Genomic DNA, 10738 nt, shown 5'->3' with positions numbered 1-10738 from the left:
TACCCTGGCCAATGGTGCAGGCCAAAGTGTGCTTCCCTTCGGTTCTGAACTCCTGGGGCAACTGGTGGTTGAGGTTAGACACCAAAATTTATAATTCACATGAATCGCATCAGCTCCGGCACGATCATCTTCTTCACTAGATTTCTTTACCTTTGATTGCTGCACACTTGAAGACTTTGCAGGGAGCTTGCAAGCTTCAGTCTGCAAATTATAGCATAGAAACTCAGGGCGTGGGGGCGGGGCTACCCTCCTCCCAATGAACTTCCATCTCCAGGGCCTGCCCCATGACATCACCAGGGACTGCCTCTAGGTATCATGTTTGGGCTCAACACCTCAGGGTCTGGGAGGTTCCTAACTCGGCAACCCTACTTAATATGTGGGTGTTTTTAAAGAACTGTTCAAGTGCAAATGGCTGGCATGCTGTGTTGTTCTGCTCTGCTCTACTTCTCTGCATTCTTTTCAGGTGGCAGGTGCTACTTATGCACAATCTTTGCCTCGTGACAGAGAGATGCCACCATTGACTTCTTCCAGCAGTAATAGATAGTACAGTGGTACCTCTGGATACGAATGGGATCTGTTCCGGAGCCCCATTCGCATCCAGAAGCAAACACAACTTGCGCCTGTGAGTGTGTGGGTCATGATTCGCTGCTTCCGTGCATGCGCATGATGTCATTTTGACCGTCTGCACATGCGCGAGCGGCGAAACCCAGAAGTAACGCATTCCGTTCCTTCCGGGTTGCCGCGGAGCGCAACCCAAAAGCGCTCAACCTGAAGCAACTTCAACCTGAGGCATGACTGTATATTACAGTGACTAATAAAACAGAGATATTGCACTCTTATCGAGAAATGTTTTGGCATCCTCCCTGACTGATTTCTTTGGGGAAAGGGTTTCAGTTACTTACTATTAGGCTTCTTATTTATTCATTTAACAATGTTGGTTATGGATGATTTGTTGTTGTTTAGTCGTGTAGTCGTGTCCGACTCTTCGTGACCCCATGGACCAGAGCATGCCAGGCACTCCTGTCTTCCACTGCCTCCCGCAGTTTGGTCAGACTCGTGTTTGTAGCTTCGAAAACACTGTCCAACCATCTTGTCCTCTGTCGTCCCCTTCTTCTTGTGCCCTCCATCTTTCCCAACTTCAGGGTCTTTTCCAGGGAGTCTTCTCTTCTCATGAGGTGGCCAAAGTATTGGAGCCTCAGCTTCAGGATCTGTCCTTCCAGTGAGCACTCAGGGCTGATTTCCTTAAGAATGGATGCGTTTGATCTTGTTGCAGTCCATGGGACTCTCAAGAGACTCCTCCAGCACCATAATTCAACAGCATCAATTATTCAGCGATCAGCCTTCTTTATGGTCCAGCTCTCACTTCCATACATCACTACCGGGAAAACCATGGCTTTAACTATACAGACCTTTGTTGGCAAGGTGATATTTCTGCTTTGTTATGAATGATAGCTGCCAATAAAGGCTTGACACAAGTCATAGACCAGAAAGGAATCCTTGTCACCCAAAGGAGGTGTCTTAAAAGACACAATCCTAACCATGCCTACTTGGAAGTAAGTCCTGTTGAATTCAATGGAGCTTACTCCCTGTTTCTGTTGAAACCCTCCAACTGAGACCTGGAGCTGTGCATAGCCTGATTTGTGTATGCATTATTCTCAGCTGTTTAATATCTGAACCTTTTTCCTTTCAAGATTCATTGTGTCTCTTGTTCTGTGGGTTTGGTTGGGCTAGGAACCTTCCCTGATCAAGATTTCAGGCTTCCTGTGTGATAATTTCCCCCAACTGCCCTAATCCAAATATAAAGCTTTCCCTCTGCAAAGAATGATGCGAATCATTTAAGCACCAATAACCTGCCGTTTTCCTCTAGCTTTCCAGATTTCCCATTATCGCCCATCATCTGTGTTTTCAATTGTCACTCTGCTGTTTCAGATAACAGTGCTCTCTGGCCTTCTGCCTGCTAGCTGTTCAGAGATTAGGGTCTTTCTCTCAGCCTAGCACTGTGATGATCCCCTGCTACTTCTGCCATTTGTAAATCAGTGGAGCAAGAAATTAAACAGACATACCAAGAGCACAAGTGCTGGAATACCAATAACAAGAATGGCATTGACTTTGCTTGCGATTCTGCATGTTGAAAGCACACACAGTCTGCATTTTTCCAAAAGAGAAAGTGACAATTATAGTTCCAATTAGTAGCACGTACTGTGTAAGCTTCCTGAAATGCAAGGATTTGTTTACCTGTTTCCCCACACTGAATATTCACAAAGGCCTTTTACATCTCACAACAACAAAAACTCATATTTTTTTAAATCTTTCCTGTTCAGGGTAAACAAAAAAACAAGACTTGCTCTGTATTCTTGTTATAAATGTCCCGAACCTTTACATTTGCAAATCACTAAATTGCTTTGAATTTTTAAACTTGCTAGTATTAGTTGAAAAACGTAAGAACGACTCCTGCCAGTCAGTCAATGGATAGGAAGGAGACGATTTTACATCACACACATGGCATGATTTTTAGTTTTGGCAGTCTTGGGTAGAAGCACTGATCATGTGACAAGTTCTTACCCTTGAATGTCTCTGAGATTTATGGAAACTCCCCCCCCCTCCGCGTCCACCCCTTAACAATCATGATCTGCCACACATGCAGAAATCCCTCAGGTATTAATGCAACAATAGCTCTTTAAATGGCTGGTACGCCATGGACCATTCATCAGCGATGTCATTCACCCTCATGTGACAAAGCGCAGTGATTCTATTGGGCCTGAGGGACAAGAACCAATCAGTACAAATGAATATTAGCTCCAGTGAGCTTTGGCTAAGAATGGGATGGCTTGTGCTAAATTCAGTTTGATTTCTTCCCATGTGGTACTGCCTCTGTACAGGCAGGCACACCCAAGTGCGCTTAAATGTGCAGGCATAGAATCATCTAGTCCAATCTTGCTCAGTTTCAGGTGCAGCTGTATTTTGTTGGTGTGTATATCTGGAAATGGGCATTTTTAACCATTTCAGATAGGCATCACTCTGAAGAGTTCCACACACTCAAAAAGGGCCAATATTTCATGTGTGACTTCACCCCAAAGTCATGTTTATCAGAGGTAGCCAATCTGCTGCCTTCCAGTTGTTTTTGGACACTAGATAGATGATAGATAGATAGAATATATATATATATATAATGTTGGAAGCTGCCCAGAGTGGCTGGGGCAGGCTTCCTCAACCTCGGCCCTCCAGATGTTTTGAGACTACAATTCCCATCATCCCTGACCACTGGTCCTGCTAGCTAGGGATCATGGGAGTTGTAGGCCAAAAACATCTGGAGGGCCGAGGTTGAGGAAGCATGGGCTGGGGCAACCCCTTCAGATGGGTGGGATACAAATAAATTATTATTATTATTACTACAACCCTATAATTCCTGACCATTGGCCATGCTGGCACGGACTGATGGGAGCTAAACAACAACAACAACAACAACAACAACAACAACAACAAATTATTTATACGCCGCCCATCTGGCTGGGTTTCCCCAGCCACTCTGGGCGGCTTCCTCCTAAATATTAAAATACAATAATTCATCAAATATTAAAAGCTTCCCTAAACAGGGCTGCCTTCAGATGTCTTCTAAATATCATATGGTTGTTTATTTCTTTGAAATCTGATGGGAGGGCATTCCACAGGGCGGGTGCCACTACCGAGAAAGCCCTCTGCCTGGTTCCCTGTAACTTTGCTTCTCACAGTGAGGGAACCACCAGAAGGCCCTTGGCGCTGGATCTCAGTGTCCAGGCAGAGCGATGGGGGTGGAAACGCTCCTTCAGGTATACTGGAGTGTCAACACCTAGTTAGCACCATATTGATTTTCCCTGGTGAAGATGATAAAAGGGAAAGAACTCAGGGGAACAATTTCCTTAACTGGTTGTTTTACTACCAGAAACCATTAAACCTATCTTACTTATTTCTTGTTTTAGTCCTTTCGATTATGAGGGTAGAAATAAGATGCAAGAAAGGGGTAAATATTTTAACACAGTTCTTAAAACCTACCCTCTGCATTTTTTCTCCATGGGAATGGAAGTATCTTCATCATGTTTGATGTAGGCTCATGGACTCTACTTCCAATGCAAATATAGAGGCTCAAATATTATCAGAAAGGAAACAGAGGGGGAGACTTCAACAAAGTGCTGCAGTCTATGCCCCCATCCCATAAGAAGAATGCCTCTTTTAAGAGAGCCATATCGGGGGCCGGGTTTAAGAGAGGGGAAGAGAAAAGCAACACCTTCCTTTCACCCTGAAGCCTCCTGCTGTACCATAGATGGCGAAGGTTCAGGACTGGCTCTCAATTCCAAACATCTTCTGTTTGGAGGGCTATACTGTCTAAGTTAAGGCCCATCAACCATTGGCAGAGAAGAGCCAGGCACACAGTGACCTTCCCTACTACGGTGAGATGTTTTGTATTTCTATTTAAATTTTAGTACATTTCTAAATTTGGGACGCGGGTGGCACTGTGGGTTAAACCACAGAGCCTAGGACTTGCCGATCAGAAGGTTGGCGGTTCGAATCCCCGCGACGGGGTGAGCTCCCGTTCCTTGGTCCCAGCTCCTGCCAACCTAGCAGTTCAAAAGCACGTCAAAGTGCAAGTAGATAAATAGGTACCACGCCGGTGGGAAGGTAAACGGTGTTTCCGTGCGCTGCTCTGGTTCGCCAGAAGCAGCTTAGTCATGCTGGCCACATGACCCAGAAGCTGTACTCCGGTTCCCTCGGCCAATAAAGCGAGATGAGCGCCGCAACCCCAGAGTTTCTAAATTTGCATCTATACATATGAACAAATATGCATTTTTAAAATTTTCTTTGAAAACCTGGGCTTTCTTTTATCCCCCCTCTCTCTCTTTGGCAATCTGTATGTGCCCACCCTACCTCTCTCTCCTTCAAACTGCTACTGGGTCTTGATCTCTGTCATCACTAACCCAGGGCATGTAAGAAGACCAGAGATGGGATTCTCACTAGATGGTGCACTGAGCAAGTCAGGAGGTTGCCTGGATTTGGAAGTCCAGCGAGCTGCATTTGTTTTAGTTACACAGCGGGAATAGAAATGTGACCTTTCCATCTTCATGAATAAGGAATGTTTGACTTATTTATTACTGTGAAACTGAGAAGTTCCCAAGTGTTAGCCATGGCATACAAAGACTTGCCAGTGTGTTACCTGTTCCTACACTTATTATTAATGATGCTACAATAGGCACAGGAAGTTCAACATCAAGTTACAAAAAGCTCTTTGAAGTCATTCAGGTCAACGTCTTCCCATAAGTCAGGGGTGAGGAGGGAACCTTTATTGGCTTCGTAGGGCAGGTCCTTATCAGGATTGGCCTTGGGGACCAAATTCAACTGGTGGGTGTTGCTCACCAATCACTTGACATCCCAATGGAGCCAGGCACAAAGAGCTTTGAAGTCCCAAAGGCAGGCCTTCAAAGCACCTTGCAAAAATGAAGTGATTTCTGCTGCCCACTCCATATGAAGGGCTTTGCAATGGAATCCCCCACTAAAATAAAGTGTTTCACTTCCATTTTAGCAAGGGATTTCAATGCAAACTCCTTCCTGTATCAGGAAGGGGTTTGTATGGCATCCTGCTCAATTTGGCTGCACTCCCCTGTTTCTTGTTGGGAACAGGTGGTCACAGTCAATGCAGGATTTAACCTCACCCTTCCATCCATTAGCTTATGTCCTGAGTGCGGAAATGGTCTCATGGGCCAACTTGCACTCCCTGGTGGGTGGAGGTTGATCTGCGCATTGGATGTTTCCCACCCCTCCCATAAGTAAGCAAAGTGTGTACATCCTTCTTGGAACTACTGAGCCTAATTCCTTATTGGGGGGGGGGGAGGGAAATATAAGATTCTCTCTCTAGAGCACCACAGAACATATACTGTATTCATTTTGTATTTTTATGTTGTGAACCACCCTGTAGTCAGATGAAGGGTGGTATACTAACTTAATTGGTTGATTGATTGATTGACTGACAAATAAATAAATAAATAAATAAATAAATAAATAAATAAATAAATAAATGTCTCTGGTGTGGTGCCAGAGACCATGGCAGAACAAAGGCTTTTCAGCTTGTTACTTTGATCCCATTGTATGTTTATTTATAGCATTTCTACCCTGCTCTTCAGCTTACAATTTGAAAAACAAAACACAAATAAAACAAGGGGGAAAAGAAAACAACTCCCAACCCCCCCCCAAAAAAACCCTCAGGCAGCCCGTCCTTGAAGTTGAATAGTAGTTCTAATATTGACCAGCTGGACCAGAAACAGTTCAGGGAGATAAGGGCTCACCCATACTTCTGGTCCTCCCCCCCCCCCCGCTTTTCCCTGAGGAAATCTGTGGCTTAGCGCTGAATCAGAACCAATGTCAATCAGGTTTTTCACGGATTGCCATTTGTTCCAATTTTGTGCTAAAGAGTGGGTTTTCCAGGGGAGCATGGCATGGCAAAGGGAAGATCCCTCGACCTGTGCCTAGACAGCATGGGGCAAGCAGAAAACTGCTTGGACCTGTATTTTCTAGGCATGGGACAAGGGGCAGTTTGGACAAGCCCCAAGAACCAATGGAATCTCGTCTTTCTCAGGAGAGCCAATGGAGCAGCTTCCCATCTCTCCCTCTGTTGTAAGCTAGTGCAATGGCTCAGGTTGTTGCCAGGTAGCTGTTGAGGGAGGAGGGCAACGGGCTGGTGCTGCTGGTCACTGAATCTCGGCAGAGCAGATGGAATGGCTCTGCTCCCCATCTCTCCTTCTGCTGCAGCTTTGTGTTGTTTTAGGATAACTATTGTGAAAGCGAAGTTGCCTTTTTTTATAGCAATGGACCAAGAGGGCTGGAATTAGTGGAACATGTGAAAATGACTCAAAATGTGGCAGTTCAGAGTGAACAGCATATATGAACAGCGACGTTAAAAATCTCTGAAATCCCACTCCTGGGAATCTTTCCCCCTGCTATGCCTGCCGGAAAGTTTGTGTTACCTTTACTTTGGTGCTCAGGAGCAATTCTTCATGGCAGTTTATCTAGGCAGTGGAAGCTCAGTGGATTTCTAAAATATCAGCCTGCATGCTGATGAAGTTATTTTTAGACTCCCTCGGCAACCATTGTTCAATAAATTAAAAGAAAAGAATCCAAGACATGTTATCATGTCCCTCTTAATACCTCGCAAATTAACTGGCAAATGGCTCTCTCCTGCATAGCAGGTGCAAAACACATTTCTGCCCTAATCCTCTTGACCAGATAGAAGATAGGTAAAGGTAAAGGGACCCCTGACCATTAGGTCCAGTCGTGATATGGGATGCCTTCAATCCCTACAAGAGCATAGATCTGGTGTTCCTAAGGTCTCTTAGAGAAACAGCTACATGTTACAATGCCAACGCATGAACTGAACCAATCTGGCACTTCAGCTGCCTGCATTGGCACCACAAAAACCTCCCTGTTGCCTTGCCCCCCCCCTCTCTATCTAAGCAATTGTGACCCACCAGCTGGCAAGCTAGTCTAGTGGCTCTGCCCCACCCTGTGATCCTGCTTCTGCCAGGGCCTTCCATATTATGTTTCCCCCATGAAATAAATGTGCATTTATAAGGGAGGACCTTTTTGCCGTGAATAGAAGTTTTGTCCTGTGTTCGCATGGATCGAGGCTAGGCCCAAGAAATGCAAAAACACTGTGGCTTCAGATCCACAAACAATGCACAAGATGATACAAGTGTCATATGCCTCACTTCAACTAATTAAGCAGAAGTATTAGTACTGTAATTAAAGCTCATTAGTCATGTCTGCAACCAAAGAGTTATTTCTCCTTGACATGATTTTAAGTGGGATTTTGTTTGAAATATGAAATGGCTTATGCACAGGGATAGGGAACCTGTGGCCCTCCAGACATTTTTTGGACTACAATCCCCATCATTCTAGATCACTGGTCATGCTGCCTGGGGCTGATGGGAGTTGGAGTCCAACAATATCTGATGGACCATTTATCTTCATCTTCATACTCTCCATCTATTGCCTTCCATGTGTTCAGTTTTGGGAGAGGGAAAGGTTTGGGTTTTATTGATGGTCTGTTAAGCTCCATGTATATCCCTGTTGCTAGTCTGGCAAACAAACAAGCACGCATCACCTTTCAACAGCAAAATGTCAGAGAAATTACTAACACTAATGTACTGGGAAGCTACTTTCTTTCTTTTCTTTTAAAAGGTTACCCTCTGAAACCAAAAGGGCACCATGATACAGCACCCACTTTGCCATTACACTAATAAATGTTTTAAGAAACATAGAATCATAGAATCATAGAGTTGGAAGAGACCACAAGGGCCATCGAGTCCAACCCCCTGCCAAGCAGGAAACACCATCAGAGAAGAAGAAGAAGAAGAAGAGTTTGGATTTGATATCCCGCCTTTCACTCCCCTTCAGAAGTCTCAAAGCGGCTAACATTCTCCTTTCCCTTCCTCCCCCACAACAAACACTCTGTGAGGTGAGTGGGGCTGAGAGACTTCACAGAAGTGTGACTGGCCCAAGGTCACCCAGCAGCTGCATGTGGAGGAGCGGAGACGCGAACCCGGTTACCCAGATTACGTGACTACCGCTCTTAACCACTACACCACACTGGCTCTCCTGACATATGCACTCCTGACATATGGTTGTCAAGCCTCTGCTTAAAGACCTCCAAAGAAGGAGACACCACCACACTCCTTGGCAGCAAATTCCACTGTTAAACAGCTCTTACTGTCAGGAAGTTCTTCCTAATGTTTAGGTGGAATCTTCTTTCTTGTAGTTTGGATCCATTGCTCCGTGTCTGCTTCTCTGGAGCAGCAGAAAACAACCTTTCTCCCTCCTCTATGTGACATCCTTTTATATATTTGAACATGGCTATCATATCACCCCTTAACCTCCTCTTCTCCAGGCTAAACATGCCCAGCTCCCTTAGCCATTCCTCAGTCATGCATTAGTTTACTTCCAGTTTCCCAAGGTGCATTGACACACACAGAACAAGATTTTGCATCAAGCCCATTGCTGCTAAGGTACTGCATTAAGGAAATCTTGAGGATTCCAATTTTCTGAACTGTTATTTTGGTTCCAGAGTACAGAAGATTCTTTCCTCTCCATTTAAACTTGTTCTATTTAGGGTGAACAGATGCAAAAGAGAATAGGAGTCCTGCACCCTTAAAAGTTGGGTAGGAAATCATTTTTGTTGTTTAATTTATATACTAACTTTCTTCCCCTAGGATCCCATTGTGGTAAACAGATACACAGATTTTAAAAAGCAAAAACATTCTAAAGCAGTTAAGATGTTCTAAAAACACATGTAATTAAAAGCAGTTAAAGATGTAAACATTATTGTACCCAATGATATTTGGGTTGCCAGGAAAAGCCACCAAATGCCTGGGTTAAGAGGAGCCACTACAGAAAAGGCCCTGTCGGGGTGACCCCCGTTCACCAATGGCATGGGATTTCTACAAATTTGATGAGGAAATTTGGCCCTTGGATTGAAAAAGATTCCTCATCTGTATCTTAAAGTTGCCCTCTCAGTGCCTGGATCTGGCAACCTTAGGAATGAGCTATGAAAGGACTGGTTAGTAAAACTAGCTGGCAGAGCTGACAAGACTTTTACTCTCTTGTCACAGTCATCCTTTTAGGCCTAGCATCCTCCAGAAAATATAAAGTTGTTTGTGCCACTGTTTGCTGCTCTCCCTAATTGGATAGAAAAGATGACAAATCCAAATCTCCAGATGGCTATCTTTGGAACATCCCCTAGAGATTAGTGAAAGACCTAGGAATATTTGTGGATGAACCCATAGACTGGCAGCTAAAAGCATCGGATTTGTGAGATGGCAGGATGGCAACATGGAAACCTAGTCCATTGTGCAGTTAATCATAATTGAGTCCACTATAATTGTTAGAGTGAACAGATCTTATACGTTGCCAGCTTTTTCACTTGCATGCAGGAACACCTCTGCCTTTCAACACCTGCCATGACAAAAAGAAATTCAGCTGTCAAAATTGTCTGCCTGTTCTTCCACACAAAAGCGCCCTAAAGTAATGTTTCCAAACTTTCAGGGAACGTGAGACACCTGCACTGCAAAGTCAGCATAGTTTCCTGTTAGTTTCCAGTTGTAGCTTGTGTGACCCGTTAAGGCTTCTATGGTTTAGAGCCAAGTTTCCATAGGAACCGCCTCTTAGTCTGCTGTCAGAGGGAAATCCATTTAGGTGCTCAGAGCAGCCTATTTTGGTATGTGGAGCACATTGAACAGCAATACTCAGGCATCATGCACACTCTCCCTCCTAATTCTGTTCCTCGGTTTGTTGATCTTCGAAGCAAGCTGTAACCAACATCCAGCGTTAAACACAAGAGTTCATGCTTGTTCTGGATTGACAGCCATTTTTATTTCTCCTCGGGGCTGAATTCCTCTGTTTCTCACTATCTAGAGTGGCCTGGTGAAAAAGGCAACAGGGGGCTACTGCACCTTTAATGACTCCAGAGAAGAGGGAAATCCACAGAAAAATATTTCACGAGATTCTGAAAGGTGCATGTGCTCCAACAAAACAAAACAAAACAAAACAAAATCTGACCACCCCTAGGTGGTCTTACTAGTTGTCTGGTCCATTTTAATTCAATGCATTTCTGCCCAGAAAGACTTGAGGCAACTATTCACCAGCCGTTCAGTAAGCCTGTCTTCTGTTGGGTGCTGAAGAATAGCTCCATTTTGGAAGGAGTTGAACGGCATGCCCCAGA

The sequence above is a fragment of the Podarcis liolepis genome, assembly GCF_965112155.1.
Source record: "Podarcis liolepis genome assembly, chromosome: 12".
Taxonomy (NCBI): Eukaryota; Metazoa; Chordata; class Lepidosauria; order Squamata; family Lacertidae; genus Podarcis; species Podarcis liolepis.
This window is presented reverse-complemented; position numbering follows the sequence as displayed.